Source organism: Lepidochelys kempii, chromosome 14, assembly GCF_965140265.1.
Source record: "Lepidochelys kempii isolate rLepKem1 chromosome 14, rLepKem1.hap2, whole genome shotgun sequence".
Classification (NCBI taxonomy): Eukaryota; Metazoa; Chordata; order Testudines; family Cheloniidae; genus Lepidochelys; species Lepidochelys kempii.
Genome location: NC_133269.1, coordinates 1,470,541 through 1,488,668, shown reverse-complemented (window position 1 = coordinate 1,488,668; position 18,128 = coordinate 1,470,541). Strand labels below are relative to the sequence as shown.

At 56.0% G+C, this 18,128-nt stretch overlaps 1 protein-coding gene across 9 annotated transcripts in view; it reads left to right on the top strand.

The window, feature by feature from the left end:
• RBFOX3 (RNA binding fox-1 homolog 3) overlaps window positions 1-18,128 on the top strand; it is a 358,296-nt gene that overhangs the window by 322,483 nt on the left and 17,685 nt on the right. The window lies entirely within an intron of this gene.

Below are 18,128 nucleotides of genomic sequence, written 5' to 3'. Positions count from 1 at the left end.
CAGTGCCAGTCAGGTATGGCCCAAATCTGAGTGGCACTGCAGCCCCATGCACCAGCCTGCAATGCCACTCACTCCGATTTGGAGAGGGTGCCTGGAGGGGCTCATGAGCCAGGGGCTTCAGCTGCTGGGTGGGACACCTGAGTGGGGACGAGGAGGGTCAGGTGGGGGAAGCAACAGCCCCCCCCCCCCCCGCACTTTAAATTGTCCCTGACATTTTGGACCAAGTTCTGTGGTTAATTGATTTTGTGTTGGGCACATAAACCTCACACGTGGCTTCATTCGGTGGGTGAAACATAGCAGGAAACATAGACGTGTCTGGGGCAGGCTAGAGTCAGAGCATGCAGGGCATGGTCACCACCTGTGCCTCTAAAGCCAGCCATGCCAATGGCAGTGTCCTGCCCCTCTCTCCAGCATGTGCCCAAGTATGTCAGCAAAGAATAGGGAGAACCTCTGCCCACAGCCCTGCAGCACCTGGGGCTGGGAAGGAGGGTGCCACTGCGTCCTGACCATCTTCCCGTCCTAGGGCCTGGGGGATGCCACTGGTAATAGAACCCACCAGGAAAATGGCAGTCAGCTAGCCCGCAGCGCTGCCCCATGCTGGAAGACCCACTCCACTAAGCAGCTGGCTTTTGTCAGGCCCCTGAGGGTGCACCTAGGCGGCAAAACAGACCCGTGGCAACGAGTTTCAGAGCCTGGGATAATTGAGTCAGACTCGCACGATGGGACTAAAAATAGCAATGTAGACACTCTTGCTCGGGCTGGAGCCTGGGCTCTGAGACACACACACACATCCCCACACCAGGTTCAGAGCCCGGACTCCAGCCAGAGCAGTAACATCTACACTTCTATTCTGAGCCCCATAGCACAGGCTGGACTCACTTCACCTGGGCTCTGAGACTCACTGCCGCAGGGTTTTTGCAGTGCAGATGTGCCCTGAGTGGTCACAGGAGAACTTTCCCTGCTCCTGCAGTATGAACCCTTGAGTGCTGAGCAAAGCACTGAGCACATCCATGGTGCAGACAGCCCCGAAAAACCCCGTCTTGGGGTATGACGTTTAACCCCAGATTCCAGGATGAAAGGGGGCCCTGGGGCTTGAATGAGACTGATGATGTGAATAGCTCACTGGATTTGTTACTTTACCTCACCTGGTTCAAGAATGAATCCTTCCTTGGCAGATGCATGGCTAAAGTCTCGTCCTTACAGATGTTTTGGCCACATGTGTGAATAAAAGCCAACAAGAGCAGGTGCCAAGAGCAGCTGCCAAGTGACTGGTTGTAGGAAACCAGAACGGTGTGTGGTGTAGCCTGGGTGGGCAGAGAGGGATGTTCAAGGGAGAGCCCCTGAGCCATGCTATCAGAGATGGTTGCTGAGGGCTTGGTTACACTGGGTGCCCCAGCATGGGATGTGTTTATTACAAAGCTGTCTGGAGTGGAGGCCAGTGCAGAGAGGAGCCTAGCTGCAGTAGCAGATGTTTAGGGAATGTGTGATGAGGGTGGAAATGCTGAAGGTGTTTTGTCCAGGAGATGTCGGGAATTCTGTGGGAACATTCAGTGACTGCTCTGCGGGCTCAGGGGCCTGGTTCTCAGAGCTCTGCAGTCTCTCATGCTCTCATTTCCCCCTGTAATAAATAGATCTCATTAGCCAAGACTGACTAATTCAACTGATGGCATTTGGCCTCCTGGACTCTACAGTATAATGTATCCCTCCACTGTGCCAGCATGACTTGTCTCACTCCTGGGTCACTCAGATCCTGGGAGTGAGAAGCAGGAGAGCACAGGACCAGTGATGCCTTTCTTCTGGGGGGATGTTCCCTAGAGCCTTTTGGAGACAATCAGTGCCTGGTGGTGCCACCTGTCTTCCCTCTGAACTGGAGTGGGGTCTCTTGGTGCTCATCATTGTGCCCTGTGTTTATCCACAGGAAAATATCAGTACACAGGAGAGCTAGGCCTGAGCAGCACATTCCCCCTAGGTGCTTGCCTGCGGCTCTCAGAGCTGGGTGATGGGAAGTCTCCTGCGGGCACTCTGGTGTGTCTGGTTGTGTAAGGGCTGCAGCAGGTTCTCCTGCAGTGTCCCATAGCCACGCAGGGTATGTGTGTGTGGTGTGCATCTCCCTAGGTACCATCCCCACAGCATCTGATGACCTCCCAGACACTGAGCTTGTCTCCTGGGACTTGGAGGAGCTGGTCAGCTCTGTAAACGTGCAGAGCCGAGACACACGGGGATCTGGAACTTGCTAAGCCACATATCGGGAGCTTGTGGAGGAGCCGGGAATTGAACCCAGGTCTCCAGAGTCCCACCACCACTCTTCCTATCGCCCGTATCGCTGCTGCTACGGGGCGGGGGGTGCGGTTGCTGCGGAGGGGCTAGTGATAGTAGGGTGTGTGTCTGTGCAGCCTGTGTTCTACACCCCACACCCACCCTACGGCCGTGGCTCTGCGTGTGCGCGTGTAGGGTGGGTGTGGGGGTCCATCTGCTCCGCTGGTGCCTGTGCTTGCCCCTGGCTGCGCTGTATATTTTTAGGCTTCACTGCCCAAGCAGTTGAGCCTGTGGTGGCCGGTTTCGGCATTGCTTGGTTCACCATTTAACGCACTTCTGGTGCCCCTGGCCCAGGTCTCTGCATCTCCTTGGCAGGCCACGCGCTGGGAGCCGCCGGGAGCTCCTGCCTGGCCGTCAGTCGTCATTTGGCATGTGATCACAGTGCAGCGAACAGGTCCTGGGCACAGCAAAACCAGTAGAAATGAATCACAAATAATCCTGTCATTGTGGTGTGTGGCTTAGCTGTGGTGGGTTTGGACTCCCTGCACATTCACCCCATCCACTCCCTCTCTCTCCCACACTCAGCTCTAGGGCTGATTTCCTGAGGTCCCCTGCCTGCCCCCTCGTCTCCGTTCAGAGCTGGTGTTCGTGATATTCTGCTGGGAGGGAGGCGGTGCAGTGTGGTGCCTGAGCACAGGCCTGGGAGCCAGGAACCCCTGAGCACTTGTGGACTGGGGCATTTATAGGCTAGAGCAGGCAACTCTTGCCTGGTTTCATGGGCTTCAGGCCTGCACACAGCGACTCTGTTTGTCACACCCCATGGCTGGCTTGGGCAGAGGCCTCCTGTCCTGTTGCTCTGGCTCCTGCACTGGGAGCTGCTGTGCACAGTCAGTACCTGGGAAGGGGTCCTGCTCTGCACACCGCAAGGCCACCTTGCAGGACCAATTGCTGCTGGCAGGGCTGGCTCGAGGCAGACGGAGACACCTTTACCATTTGCTTTGCCATCGGTTAGCCCTCTTTGCAAGGAAGGGACCTGAGCAATGGGGGCTGTTTTCTCTGACTCAGTGAATGTGAGATCCCGTTTAACTGGAGACATACAGATCGGAGTGGCTCTGGGTGCTGCTGCCAATGACCTTCTAAACACCCCATGGCACCTCACCCTCGAGGACACCAACCCATCCCACCTCCAAATAGCTCCCATGAGCGCTAGGGAGGGCAGCCCTTCTCCTGGGAAGCACCCCAGGGGAGGAGTAGGAACAGGTTAATTTCTGTCCTGAACCTGGGGGTGGGAAGTGATTTCACATTTGTGATGATCCACCTCCATCAGTGCGGGGACGGGGAGCACGGCAGGAGATTCTATTAGTGAGCAATGAGGGGCAGCAGGAGCTGCTCACAGAACACATTCAATTAAACATTGATTTTTCACTTTAGTCTCAGTCATGATGTACCACGGTGCGACTCTTCCGTCCGTCTCCTGCATGCCCCTTCCCAAACTGCCCATTCGTCCCGTGTCCGTCCCCCATCCCCCCTCGGCACAGGGACTGGGGGGAATCATTACCTAGAAGCAGAGGGGGTTGTTAAATGGAAGTGTCATGGGCTAAATCGTGTTTTTATTTACTGCGTGGTTGTGTTTTCTGTGAGGCTCTGGTGAAAAAGCTGCAATTGTCTGTTCTCCTGGATCCAAAGAGTATTTCAAATGCTCATCAGATAAGAACAGTGCTAAGGTTTAATGTAAAGGACTCATACCTTTACAAGCAGGAGCTCCATGGGCTAGGTCAGTGGAGACCCCAGTAAAGCCACTCTAGATTCATCCTGAGCGCAGCAGATAGGTCTAAATCAAAGCACATTAAATCACTGATTTTAATCATGATGTAAGTCATTAAGGAGGAAATCTGGATTTAGATGATCGATTTTAATCCTGATTTGCATTTGTACTTTTTAGTTATTTTCCTGAAGCAGCGGTTCTCAAAATGTGGGACGGGATCCCAAAGTGCGTCCCAACCCCTTTTTAATGGGGTTGCCAGGGCTGGCGTTAGACTTGCTGGGGCCCGAAGCCTGAGGGCTTTAGCTCTGGGCAGCGGGGCTCAGGTTACAGGCCCTCTGCCTGGGGCTGAAGCCCTTGGGCTTCTGCTTTGACCCCCAGCCCGCCTGCCTGCCGGCCTGCCCAATAATTTTTGCTGTCAGAAGGGGGTCACGGAAGTTTGAGAACCCCTGTCCTAAAGAAAGGTTGGAGCTATTCAAACGTTGATTTGCAATTAATTACACAGCCTTTGCACTGAATGTGGTGCTTGTTGTTAACCAGAGGATACAATGTATCTATAACATCTATTTATGGAATTATGTAGCTTCACTTTTTACTAGTGGATGATTAATTTTTTACTTCCAATTTGTGTTGAGCTCTGTGTGGCTAGCGTAGTCGGCTGACCCTCATCCTGGGCTTGATCAGAGTCTCTTTCAGTTGCTTGCCACTGAGTCTTGTACGGGAGACTCCCCACACCTGGGCATTCCTAGCAGAAGTTCAGTTAATTCCTGGAGTCTCTTTTGAGACCAATTACCTCTAGTCCTGGGGAGCAGCCTGCCAGGGCCCCTTACCCATGCCTGGCTTGTAGTGCCAGTCTTCCCCACAACAAGGGCACAGGGGAGGTAAGACCAGCCACTATCCCAGACTGGGCTACTAGAGCTCACTGGCAGCCTCTTCTTGCAGTAGCGAGCATCACCTTTTTAAGCTCCCCTTTCCAGTGGCACATGTTCTGCAGGTGCGCCTAATTGCACTTCCTGGTGCAGGAAGGCTTGTTAGTCTGTCTATCAGCGGTGTGGGGGCATGTCCTATCACAGGTGGAAATTCAAATTCAATTAGAAATGCACAAAAACAATATTTTATATTTTTATTAAATAAAACTACCTTAAATGTGTTGGATACATAAGAAAAAAGTTTATCAACTCATGTTTTGCATCTAAAACTAGCTGATGTATTAAACAGAGGCAGTATCATCTGTAGTTAGTGCACTGAACTGACTGTTTCCAGTCACCATGTCCTTAAAGATTTTAGAACTAGTAGAGCTCATCCTCTCACACCTACAGTAGTTTTCATTCACAGCTTGGACAAGGAAAACAAGCCTCCCTGCTCTTTCAACTCCCAACTGGTTTCTTAACTTTGAATGAACTACTCATTGTACTGATCTAGTTAAATAAACTGAAATGAAGAAAATATTCCCTCAGCACCTGCAAAAGAGGCTACTGCTGTTATAAACTGGTTTAGCCCTTTAGCAAACTCAGGTTCCAGGTTCTTAGCCAGTGGCTTCCACCAGTTCAGCACTGGTGGACTTTCTTTAAAACGTCAGCAGCAAACATGGACCGCGTAATACTGCTTTGTGTACAATGTACATTTGACTAGATTATAATAAGTTTAGGACTCAACATAGGTTGTCAATTTCAAATTTAATTTTAAATAGATTTATTTTTAAATAATAAACCTGTATTTAGTTTAAATAAAAAATGCAAGTTTTTTTAAATCAGATTTTATCCATCATGCTCCTAACCATCAGAATAGCCTTCTCCAAACCTCCTATCTCATTTCTGCTCCTGAGCCTAAAAGGAAACAGCACAGGGCATAGCCCAGAAGGAGCAGCTCTAGGGCGGGAAGGGAACGCAGGCTGCTGTGGGTCCTCATAGCCAGAGCAGTCCCAGCCTTGCCCAGCAGGCTGTACAGAGGGTGATGACATTTCTGGTCTCACTGCGGGAAATGGGACAGGTTAGAGCAATCGATAGACCTGGCAGGGGTCTGATCCCAAATGCTGGGACACCGCTCCAATGAGCGGCTCATTTACAGAGTGGTGCCCTGCCCCAGGGAGCCATAGAGCCCCACCCCTAAGTCAGCATGGCAGAAAGGAGAGGGGGGCACTTGCACGCTGCCCGGGAAGCAAAACTGCCCAATGTTGGCATTTCACTGGGCCGAGCCCAAAGCGCGATGCCATTCGTTAGCTGCGGAGCTGGAAATGGGCCTCAGTCACTGGGGAGCACAGCATGGTCTCTCTGGGTCAGAGGGCTGCAGCAGCTAGGGAACAGGGCTGTGATTGGCTAATTCAGTGCCACCTGCTGGCTAGGGAGCAGCACCCCATTGGGCTGCTCATCCCTTCAGGTCCCGGCAGCATCTGCAGAGCTACCTAGCACCAGGTGCTGACATGCATGGGAGGCACCATTCAAAGGGCCCAAATCTGCATCCCTGGGGATGAGCCCCGAGCAGCCGCCGAAGGTGCCCAGCCGTGTGGGCCGCCCGCTTGTTCCTCTGGGCATTGCCATGTAGCTAATGGCACAGGCCCTTTCTCCACTTGTGGAGGGTGTTTTCTGAAAAACAAGAAAAGGTTTAAAATGGAATTGTCAGCCCCAAGCTGACAGGAATCATCAGCAGAGTGCGCCATCGGCAGGAACCGGCCCCACGCGCTACATTCCTGGAAAGGCAATGGCCCTGGATTGTGCTGAGGAGGCAGAGTGTGGCAGGGATAAAGCAAGTGGAGCAAACACAAAACTTCATTAATTAAAGAAACTCGTTAATGAGGGACATTTAATCAGCTAAAGATTAGATCCACTTCTCGCCTTGCGGTGAGTGAGGCAGGGAGACAGCCTTGGCACGCAGCAGTCTGGGCAGGGGCTGCATGCAGCTCCAGATGTAATGCAGGGAAGACAACGGGTAGTCGGTGGCGGTGGGACTGTGAGCTCCAGGGCAGCACAGCTTCTGCTCCGCAGGCTCCCCAGTGCCGCTCAGCGAGGTGCTCCGGGGGAAGTGGAGAGCTGGCAGGGGGTGAGCGCAGGGGGCTGTGCTTGGGAGAAGCTGCCCTCTCGTCATTCTCCTGGGTCTGTTCCTGGATCTAAATGGAGAGTGGGCTCAGGGAGCTGCGGGAACAAGACTGATCTCTTTATTTTTCCTATTATTCCACCCACCTGCCAGCCAGGCCGGGTTACACAGGGCCTGCCTGCGCGTGGGAGTGCCAATCCCACCATGGGGCATCACAGACCTTTCGCCAGCCCCCAAAGTACTCCCCTCCAACACAGGGCAGAGTGTTTCCCAGAGCTTGACACCCAGCGTGCTGCCAGCCTGCCCACGGTTACTGCTGCCATGGGCACTACAGATAAAAGCATTGCTGCCCTACCCACAAGGGGCATCCTTGTGCCACCGTGTGGGTCGTGCATGGCAGCCTCTCACCCCACCAGCTGTGCTCCTAGCCAGCCACTGGGGTTCTCGCCTTCCTCCCCTCCCTGCACACCCAGCTCCGGAGGGTGCGACGCCACACCTGGCACTCCTCTGCCCACAGTAGCGGGGTCGCAGTCTTGGTGGGGGAAGGTAACCCACTGTGGGTGGGAGGGGCTGGCGCAGGGTCCGGCGTGGGAGCGGAGGGCATGTTGTGTTTGTTCAGGTGGTGGGGCGGGAAGTGCAGAGACTTGTCCTGAGCCTGGAGGGCTGGTCAATAAGCAGCAGTGTGGGTGGAACTTTCCCCCTGCCCTAGCCCCCTTCCGTGCTGCCCTCAGTGCCTGCAAGGGTTCACCCAAGCTGCCCCACCCTCTCATTGGCCTGCTCCTTGGAACGGGGCCCCTGTTCCCGGCTGGCCTTGTGCCCCCAGCCCAGGGCCCTGTTGTTCTCAGGTGAATGCTCCATGGCGCCTGCTGATAGCTGTGCTCGCCTGGCCACCGGCTTGCTGCAGAAGGGCCTTGCCAGGTCGCCCATCTGCCAGGAGAAGCGGAGGACGGGCAAGGGAGCTATTCCCCTCTGTGGCACTGGGGGCTTCCCCCGAGCTGGACGCTGTCTCAGCCCACCAGCCACAGCAGTGCCTCGGAGGTGCTGCTGGCTTCCCAACCACCAGGCTGCACCTCAGGAGGGGTTCTTGTGCCCCATGGCTCTCCTGTCGCAGCCCTGGTGCTATGTGATGCCAAGTGAGGATGCCGAGTGAGCAGGGCCCAAAGGGCTGTGTCTTGCAGGGGCTTCTTGTCCCCTTGTGAGGACATCTCAGCCCCAGCATGACTGCTCCAGCCACCCCAGCCAGCTTTTCCAAACACGGCTGCTCGCTTTGAGTGCTGAGCTCGAGTCCCGGCCATGGGTGAATGCCGACTGTGGCACAGCCAGTGTGCACGAGAGCTTGTGGGCTGTTGGGCATGCCACTGAGCATCCTCTTGACAGCCACGTGTTGCCCAGACCTGCCCAGCACTCCAGGGCTCTATCGCCCTGCTGTCCCTGGCATGACCCCCAGCCCCTCCGGGAGTCCTGCTCTTGGCTGAGTGGTAAGATTAATTGATAGCTGTTGGCTCTCAGTTCCAGCTGGGTCTCTGTTCAGTTTTAAATACTGGCTTCCTTTCTCTGAGCTCTGTCTCAGGCAATGTGCTTAATCTCCTGTCTCATTTATTAAATGAGGGCCATGGGCCATTAATAATTAGAATATCTTTTAATGAAAATGCAGAAAATCACCATCCAAGCTGCCCTCTGGGAGCATCCCCTGCGCTCACACCAGGGGAGGGACATGCTGGGTGCAGTCCAACCTGCTTATTAGAGAGGCCCAGTGCCCTGTGATGCCAGGGGTCCAGCTCCTCACTGCCTGGGGCAATCTCTTGGTGTGTCTGTCTGTCTCGTGGCTCAGCAAAGCCCTCAGGCTCAGCTCACAAAGCTGACGTTGAGCTCAGAGCACTGTGTGGCCCTGGGCCGGGAGCTGAAGGGCAGGGATGGCTGGGGCTGTGTTATCACTCCAGCTCCGGATCTCAGGCCTCTCTGGGTGTCCAGCTCCCAGACTTTCCCGCTAGAGCTGGGTTTTGCTCTGTTAGCATTAGCCCCTGTCACATGGGCCTGCTGCTGTCCTAGTACCTTATGCATTTCCTGCTCTCTCTGGCTTCTCTTTCCTCACCTGGATCACCATCTGTCTCTCTTTGGTCTGTGAAGTTGCTCGTCGCAGGAGTGGTCGGTTTATTGCACAGCGGGTTCTCTGCAAACCATAGAGTACAGAAGTCAGGCCCAGCCCCTGGGCTGTCATAGCTGGCTCACTGTCCGTCACGCCCCTCCCTACTTCATCCCTGTCAAACTCCCAGCTCACCCTACCTGTTGCCCTCACTTGTCTCTCCCCACCCCACCTCCTTCTTTTCCTGGCTCAGATCCTGTGGGCTCAGTGCCTGGAATTCAGTGCCCTCCTCCATTTCTACCTGAACCCACACAACCCACACATACTTGCCCCTCTTGGCAAGTCAGGACCTCAGCTCTGCCCCAGGCAGATGTGAAATTGGGCTTGTGAACCCTTCGTTTTCCAGAAGTGTTTTCATCTTAAAATGTGTTTGTGGTGCTAGGACTGCCTGCTCGGTGCGAGGGGCTGGCACAGAGAGTGCCCATATGCAGCATGCAGACCAGGGCACCGCTATCGCTGGGAGGGGCTGGCACAGAGAGTGCCCATATGCAGCATGCAGACCAGGGCACCGCTATCGGTGCGAGGGGCTGGCACAGAGAGTGCCCATATGCAGCATGCAGACCAGGGCACCGCTATCGGTGCGAGCGACTGGCACAGAGAGTGCCCATATGCAGCATGCAGACCAGGGCACCGCTATCGGTGCGAGCGGCTGGCACAGAGAGTGCCCATATGCAGCATGCAGACCAGGGCACCGCTATCGGTGCGAGCGGCTGGCACAGAGAGTGCCCATATGCAGCATGCAGACCAGGGCACCGCTATCGGTGCGAGCGGCTGGCACAGAGAGTGCCCATATGCAGCATGCAGACCAGGGCACCGCTATCGGTGCGAGGGGCTGGCACAGAGAGTGCCCATATGCAGCATGCAGACCAGGGCACCGCTATCGGTGCGAGCGGCTGGCACAGAGAGTGCCCATATGCAGCATGCAGACCAGGGCACCGCTATCGGTGCGAGCGGCTGGCACAGAGAGTGCCCATATGCAACATGCAGACCAGGGCACCGCTATCGGTGCGAGCGGCTGGCACAGAGAGTGCCCATATGCAGCATGCAGACCAGGGCACCGCTATCGCTGCTCGGTGCGAGGGGCTGAGAAGGGCCAGCCCTGCTCTAACACCCAGGGCACTGCATATGGACCGTTGACTAATCCAGTGCTAATGGCCTGAGCTCCCAGTCCCATGCCCTGGCCACAAGCAGCCTGTTGGGTTCTTCCAGGCAGCAGGCAGAGGAGAGAAGAGCTAGGGCCATATGAACCAGCTCTGTGCCCTGGGGGAAGTAGATACAGGGTGTCCATGGCAGCACAGGCAGAGAGGGGTGTCTTGCTCAGAGCGCCAGCTCAGGAAGGTGATCTAAGTGTAGTGCTTTGGGGGGTCTGGAGGAGACACTGAGGGTGCTGGGGAGTGGGAGGGGGCTGCAGTGCTCTGGATGGGAGGCATGGATGAAGCAGGGGGACAGCTCTGGGGTTCCTGTGGGTCGGGGCCTTTCCTGGAGCACGGCCTGTGCAAAGCAGCATGTGTCGAGGGAAACATTTAGTGCAGCCCATGGGGAGCAGAGCAGCGGCCAGGTTCCCAGTGATGTGAATGGGCATTGCTCAGCTAAACTGTTATCTGTCTCCCTTCCCTTCTGGGACCCCCCCACCCATCCCCTGTGAGTCCACCCCTCCCACCTGGGACCCCCCACCCATCCCCTGTGAGTCCCTCCCCTTCCCCCTGGGGCGCCCTCCCCTCCCACCTGGGTCCCCCCACCCATCCTCCTGCAAGTCTCTCCCCTCTGGGATCCCCCAGCCTCCCTCTTCCTGCAGGCCCCTGTGTTCCTGTCCTTGAGCGAGGGAGCCCCTTCCTCTGCTCAGAGCTCGCTGAGCAGGTGAGTGGCTCCCCATCCTTCTCCCTGGCAGGTGCCTGGGGATGGATGGGCAGCGCCTGGTGGAGGGATCGCAGCGTGAGCCATAGATCAGTGCCGCTGCAGCACCAGAGACAGCAAGCAGCAAAACAGGGGAACCTAATGGGCCCTGAATGAAATAATACTGGGATGACAAGCACTGCGACAGCCCTAATTAATAACCGATATGAATGCGGCTGTCAGTGGACGAGCTGGCTGGGCGCCAGCTGTGGGGACCTGCTGAGGTGGGGCCGCTCCCCAACCTGTGCTCTGGACGCTCCTGTACTTCCTCCTGGTCCGTGCATCCCAGCTCGCCCTCTGCCCCTCGTCCCTCAGCTTGCCCTGCCCTTGCCATGTCCCTGGCAGAGAATTCGGCATGCTCCCCAGTGCCCTTCAGGGACCGGAAGGTTCCTCACCTTAGGGCCTTTGCGTGTAGCACTGCCATGGCCCAGACCCCGCTCTGAGCTACGCCGGCGGGATCATCCCCGCTGAACAGGGCGCTCTGGGCTGAGTGAGTCTACCTCCTTGAAAGCCCTGGGAGAGCCAAGCCTGGCCATGTGTCTGGCAGACCCTCCCAGCTATTGTGGGCTGAGGTGCCCTTTCATGGGAGCTGTGGTGAGGAGCAGCCTGACCGATGGCTTGGCCCCGCAGGTGATGCATGCTGGGGAGCGATGCTGGGATGGGGAAAGGAAAGCAGGCCACAGAACTGCTGCTGAGCCGGGGCATGGGGCCTCTGGCTGGTCCAGCCACTGCAAGGAGCTGGTAAACAAGGTAGGAAGGGGCCGGCTGCCTGGGCTCCATCCTCAAAGGCCCAAGGCACGACAGGGGTCAGCAGGGCTGTAGGGTTTGCTGAGCCTGCTCCCCTTCTTGTGTGCGGAGGCTGTGATGTGTGTGTTGCTTGTCCCACGAGGAAGGTGACTGAAAGCTGCTCGAGTCGATATCTTTGGGGCACCTGCCCGGCAATCTGGCCAGGCCTACACCGCCTCATTGGTGGGTTTAGCAGCTCACGGCACTGGGTTCTGCCCCAGCTGCTGGTTGTGGTAATGTGTCTGGTTACTGGGGGATGGGGCTTATTGCAGAGTGGTGCTGGATTTGTTCTGCTGTGTCTGAGATGGTGATGCGGGATCCAGGCACTGTCAGACAGGGCCACGGGTCCACGTTAGCATGAGCCCCGCTCCGCTCTGGAAGCCAGAGACTGCTTTTTCTTTTCACTGGCCCCTGCCAGCTGTCTCAAACGCTTGGCAGTGTTCCCGAGCACTGGAGCTCACAGAATCTGCTGCGTCCCCAGCTGGGGGCAGGCTCTGGAGTCTGCTTCACCCCCAGGGCCGTGCACTGTGCTGCTGGCCTGGGCTGCATTGTTGGGGCCCATGGGACTGTGCCAGAGGCACCAGTGCCCCTCCTAAGAGCCCTGCTCCCTCCCTGGTAGTGGTGTTGTTCCTTCAGACACTGTTCAAAGCTCTTCCTCACTTGGTACAAGGCTCCTAGCTGATAGGGCAGGACAGACTTCCCAGTGAGACAGAGCCCTGCCCCAGTCAGGGGCATCCCATTTCCATCTGCAAAAGGGTGGTTTGGAGCAGTGACCTAGAAGCCCTGGGCTTGGACTATGGCAATTTTCTCTGCATGGGACTCAGGAGGAAGGTGAGGAAACCCTGCTGGGATCTGATTTACTCTTGAATCTGGTGATGGCAAAGGACTTTGTGATTATGTTGGTTGTGTCCTGAAAACTATGCAGCTCTTGGCTAGCTCCTTGTGTTGGAAGGGTATTCAGCAGTGCACTTAACTCACTGGCCTCCCTGCTGACCAGCTGTGTAGGGGCACAAGTGAGGGCCAGGTCTGGACTTTCAGTCCTAACTAAGTACATGGCTGTTGCTTCTTTTGACGGACACGCTAGTTGGTATTTGGAATCTGACTAGATCCCAAATGTGGTCCGTGCTGGCCGAGACAGGCTTGTGGGAGGATCTGGCATCAGCTGAGTGTGGTAACTGGCTGCCTAACCCCAAGCTGAAAGACTCCACAGGCTAGTCCCAGCCCTCCAGGGCAGGGTGTCCTTAGAGCAAAGTGTCTGCAGTGCCTCCCTCCACTTCCTGCTCTGCCTCCTGCTTCGGGAGCCCACTTCTCTGAAATGGCGAGCAGAATCTGCCATGTCCGGTGGTGGCACTTTGTCCCAGGCCCACCGGTAATAGCCTACCCTTGCACAGATCCATCTCTCCCCCAGCCTGGCATGTACCCTGTGTACAGCAGCACCACAGTGCCAGTCTTTGCCAATGACACCTATGGAGATGCACTGGAGGGTCACAGTGTAGCCTGGAGCTTGGTGTTAGGGCTGTTGCTGGCTGGTTCCAAGGTGCATTGGTGCTGCCAGCCTGAAGCTCAGATCACTCTGGCGAGCGTCTGGCTGCTGCATCCCTAGGAAGCTGCAAGTGGCTGAGTCAGCGGAAGAAGAAGCCCGTAAGCCTTTGAATGACTTGCAGATCTTTAGTCAGACTGGATTTGTATATAATTACCCACAATGCCCTGGGTTATAGGTCTCAACTTCCTCCATTAACAATTCAGTTGCCAGTGCAAGGTCCCAGTAATGGGGACGGCCGAAGCTAGAGTTTCCCCTGCCCACCCACCCACCATCACCCCCCCCCCAACATCTTGTCTGCATCATAAATTGTTCACACCCGCAATGAAGGAGCTTGTCTCCGCAGTCCAAGCCACGCACACAACAGGAGAGACCCTATCCAGAGGGGGTGTCAAAGCTGGCTCCTGCATGCTGGCTAAAGGGTTTGCAGCTGTTTGTCTGTCAGCATGGGGTTACTGACACGGGGCGGGGGAGGGAGCAGGGGGGCGGGTGTTGGACCATGACTGAGAGCCCCTAGGTGAAGGTGGGCCTTGGGTTCTGGGCGCACTATCACCGCTGGTCGAGTAGTCGTGTTGACCAGGAATCCATAGTAAGAGTGGCCTGGAGTCCAGACCTCCCCTTCCCATCCCAGGTCCCACTCTACAAGGAACCTGCTGGGTCCCATGGCTGGGAGCTGGGACAGAAGGGCTGGAGAGGCAGGTGTGTTAACTTACAGCCCCCAAGCATGGGTTGGGGTCTGGGGAGCACCCCTCACCTGGGCAGCCCTGAGTGAGGAGCACAGCGCAGCATCTGCTGCGAAGGGATCTTTCCACTCCAACAGGGACTGATGATAAGCATCCGATGAAGTGAGCTGTGGCTTACGCTCAAATAAATGTGTTAGTCTCTAAGGTGCCACAAGTCCTCCTTTTCTTTTTGCGAATACAGACTAACACGGCTGCTACTCTGAAACCTTCCTAGGAGTGTGCTCCTTTGTCCCCAGCCCCCCCGCCAGCATTACAGCCCCTGCTCTGCCACTGCGCTGCTCCTCCTTTGGATAATAGAGTGTAGGTGCACACACCCATCCCCGGACAGGGCACAGACTCAGTGACTGCTTGTCACGGAGTCCCCGGGCGATGCTCTGGAACTGCTCCCCACGAAGCCAGGCAGGACTCTGGGGGAGTCTCCTCTCTGGGAGCAGCCTGTCTTCAGGGCAAGAAGCTCACATAACTTCCACCTTCCTGGGTCTGACCTCGGAGCATTCAGCCTCCTCTGCCCCTCCCTGCGCTTCCCACAGCGAGTCCACCCAGGCGGGGTCCTGGGGAAGCCAGTGGGTCCTGCCCCCCAACTCCGCAGTCAGACGTGACTCTCAGCCATTCTCTGTGTCCAGACCCCTGCACACACCTGCTCTCTAGGGCTCTGCAATGATCATACACCCTTACCCCACCCCCTAGATACTTCAGAACTGCCTAGGGGAAACTGAGACACCCCCACACTATTCAGAGGAAACATTAAGAACAGTCCCGCTTCGTCACACTGCTGCATTTATTTATGTTTCCAGATACGTTACAGCTAGGCAGGCACCACAGGACCCCCACCCTATCCTAGGGCCCAGGACGAGCCCAGGCAGGGAGAGCTGTGGAGCCCTGCCCCAGTGCAGCCTGCACAGGAGGGCCCCAGCTGGCCCTGGGTGCAGGGAGGGCTGCTTCAGCAGAGCCCCCTGCCCTGGGAGGACTCCACCCCAGGTAGAGGATTCCCCAATGACAGACACACCCACCCTCCAAGAGCAGCAAGGGAAGCGCACCCCCAGGGCTGGCACTTAGCACTGGGTCCTCCTATTCGCTCTCCCTGGGGTCAGCCTGGTGCCCCCTGCCTATCGCTCTCAGCACGCCTTCTCCCACGCCCTTCTCCAGCCTCACATCCCCTCATGGTCAGTGACTGAGTGTTTCAGGGCTAGGCTTGGCCCCGTCTCTGGCTTTCAGCCCTGACCCCACAGGACAGGGGGAATTTCCCCTGCCTGCCCCAGGAAAGCGGGTAAATTGGGTAAGTTAAAGCAAAGGGGTTATTCAGTTCTTTGATATCTGCCTTGCGTGCTAAGATGCTGTGACGAAGTGGGACTGTTCTTAATGTTTTCTCTGAATATTGGGGGGTGCCTCAGTTTCCCCTATGCAGTTCTTAAGTATCTAGGGGGTGGGATAAGGGTGTATGATCATTGCAGAGCCCTAGAGGGCAGGGGTGTGCAGGGGTCTGGACACAGAGAATGGCCAACACCCTGTTTCCTGGCAACTGATGGCCTGGGCCCATCCCCCCTGGAAGGTGAGAGCTAAAGGGTTGGAGAACAAAGGAATCAGGTGACCTCCCGTCCAGGGAAAGGGACAAAGCCCAGAGGAGGAGGGGCTGGAGAGAGTTTTCAGTTTGGGGCTAGCTGGGGACATGGAGTGAAGTGCAGACATGGTTGTCTGGCTCACCGCCCCCCAAAATGGACCCGGCTGAGGGGTCATGTTCTCTGCACCTACAAGCTCTGTGTTAGACCATGTTCCTGTCATCTAATAAACCTTCTGTTTTACTGGCTGGCTGAGAGTCCCGTCTGACTGCGGAGTTGGGGGGCAGGACCCTCTGGCTTCCCCAGGACCCTGCCTGGGCGGACTTGCTGTGGGAAACGCACGGAGGGGCAGAGGATGCTGAATGCTCCAAGGTCAGACCCAGGAAGGTGGAAGCCGGGTGAGCTGTGTGTCCGGCCGACAGGCTGCTTCCAGAGAGGAGACTTCCCCAGAGTCCTGACTGACTTTGTAGGGAGCAGCTCAGGAGCATTGCCCGGGAACTCGGTGATAGATGCCATTTGACATTTCACACCTCTGCCTAGGCCTCTTTCCCCTTTCCTCCCCTCCCTGCTCCACTCCATTGCACTGGCTCTCCTCTCCTCTTTTCCACCCTTTTCTCCCCACCCCCGTGGGTCTGACTTACCTGGCAGTGTGTTTGCTAATCATGGATAATGATGCTCTGCAATCCTCTTGGGAACAATGATGCCAGAGCGGCTGGGCTTTCTCCCTTGCTGTTCTCCAAGTTGAAGCCTGCTCTAGTTTCTCTTTCCGGAATGTCCAGACTTCCTTCTCTGAGGATCCCTGCGCAGTAGGAGCAGGGGCTGCTGACCTTGCCAGATTCAGAGTTGCACCAAAGCTCGTAGGTCACCACTCGCCCCCTATTCAGTGGCCCCTGGTGAGTCTGAGTCCAGTTCCCAGTGCTGCCCCACTGCTGGCTCGGAAAGCAGGGGCCTGAGGGCTGATGGAGCAAAGGAGACACAGACCAGAGCTCTGCAGAGCAATGCTCTATAGATGCAGCAGTAGGTCCACAAGCCATTTCAAGGCCTCTTCTGTGACACTGTGGATATTGTCCAGTTCACCTCTGAATCCGCTCTAGGCACCAGCACAGCAAGCACGGGCTTGGGGTGGCATGTTTCCAGGGGCGGCCTTCCAGCCATCCTTTTTTTTCCCCCGGCCCCGCTCAGACAACCAGGGAGCCCCTGCGTGGGGTGGGGCGGTGGGCTCAGTGTGGGGGTCCTGGCCCGGGGGCGGTTGCCCTGGCCCCCCGCCACCATGGGAGCGGGGCGATGCGGCTTCTCCCTTCCTGCCCATCCCTGCCGCAAGTGTCACAAGTGGTGGAGGAGCTGGAGTCAAGTGGAGGGGAGCCCGGGATCGGGGCAAGACCCTTGGCCGATAAGGGACCCGCTGCCCCGGGCGGCTCGGTGCTGGGTGGGTGCCCCTGGTCTGCCCCCTCCCTGCAGCTGACCCGCCCCCCAGCCACTCTGTCAGTTACTGTCCCCTCTGCTGGGGTGGGGCTGGGGGCCCACGGGCGGGATGTACAGCCCCAAGCACCTCACTCCAAACACTGCTATGGCATTACACATTCTTTAAACAGTGGCTTCTGGTGAGCGCAGTGTCTCAAAACTGAAATTACTAAAAAATTATTTGAGTCCACTATGTCTCAAAATCGTCTGTCAGGACTTGGATTAATTTCAGTTGAAAGGACCATTGCGAAAAACGTAGATGTCACTGAATTATTAAAAGGACGGAAGTATAAACCTAGAAACATCCAATTCATATAAATACTTTTAATTTATGAGAAACTGGGTGCACCAGAAGACACTAAGGTTATTACAGTGCATAGTTGAACCCAAATTGTTTGTAATTGTGATTTTGCTAAAATTAAATGAGTACACTAGTAGGAAATTGTTTTATTTCACTAACTACAAATTCTGTTTTCATTTTTTTAAAATTGTAAACAGTTAAAAAAAAAACCAAAGCAAAACAAAAAAACATTGCAAAGTGCAAACGTGTAAAAGGCAAAAAAAAGGTGGGGGGAGGGATTTTTTTGCTTGGGGCGGCAAAAAACCTAGAGCCAGCCCTGGTTCTGCTGTGTTCAGTGGCTTGGCTGTTCTCACCACAGTCACATGAAGGGGAGTCTTTGAGTTTCCACTTGTGCATCAAGTAGCTGTATCTTCCCTGGTGTGTTTGGATGTGGTTTGGTGTGGCCCAAAGTGCGTGGCCGGTGGAACCTGGGAGGGCGGTGTGTTGGCTGGTCCCTGTCCATCAGGCCTGAGGCTCACGGACTGGTTCAGGCTGCATCTGTCCTGGCAATAGTTGGCAGCCATCCATCTGGCTGTTCCACTCAAGACATTTCTACAGCCAGGGTTCCCTGTGAGAGGACAACAGGCCATGAGCCCTCCTGCTGCAGGGCATGCGCCA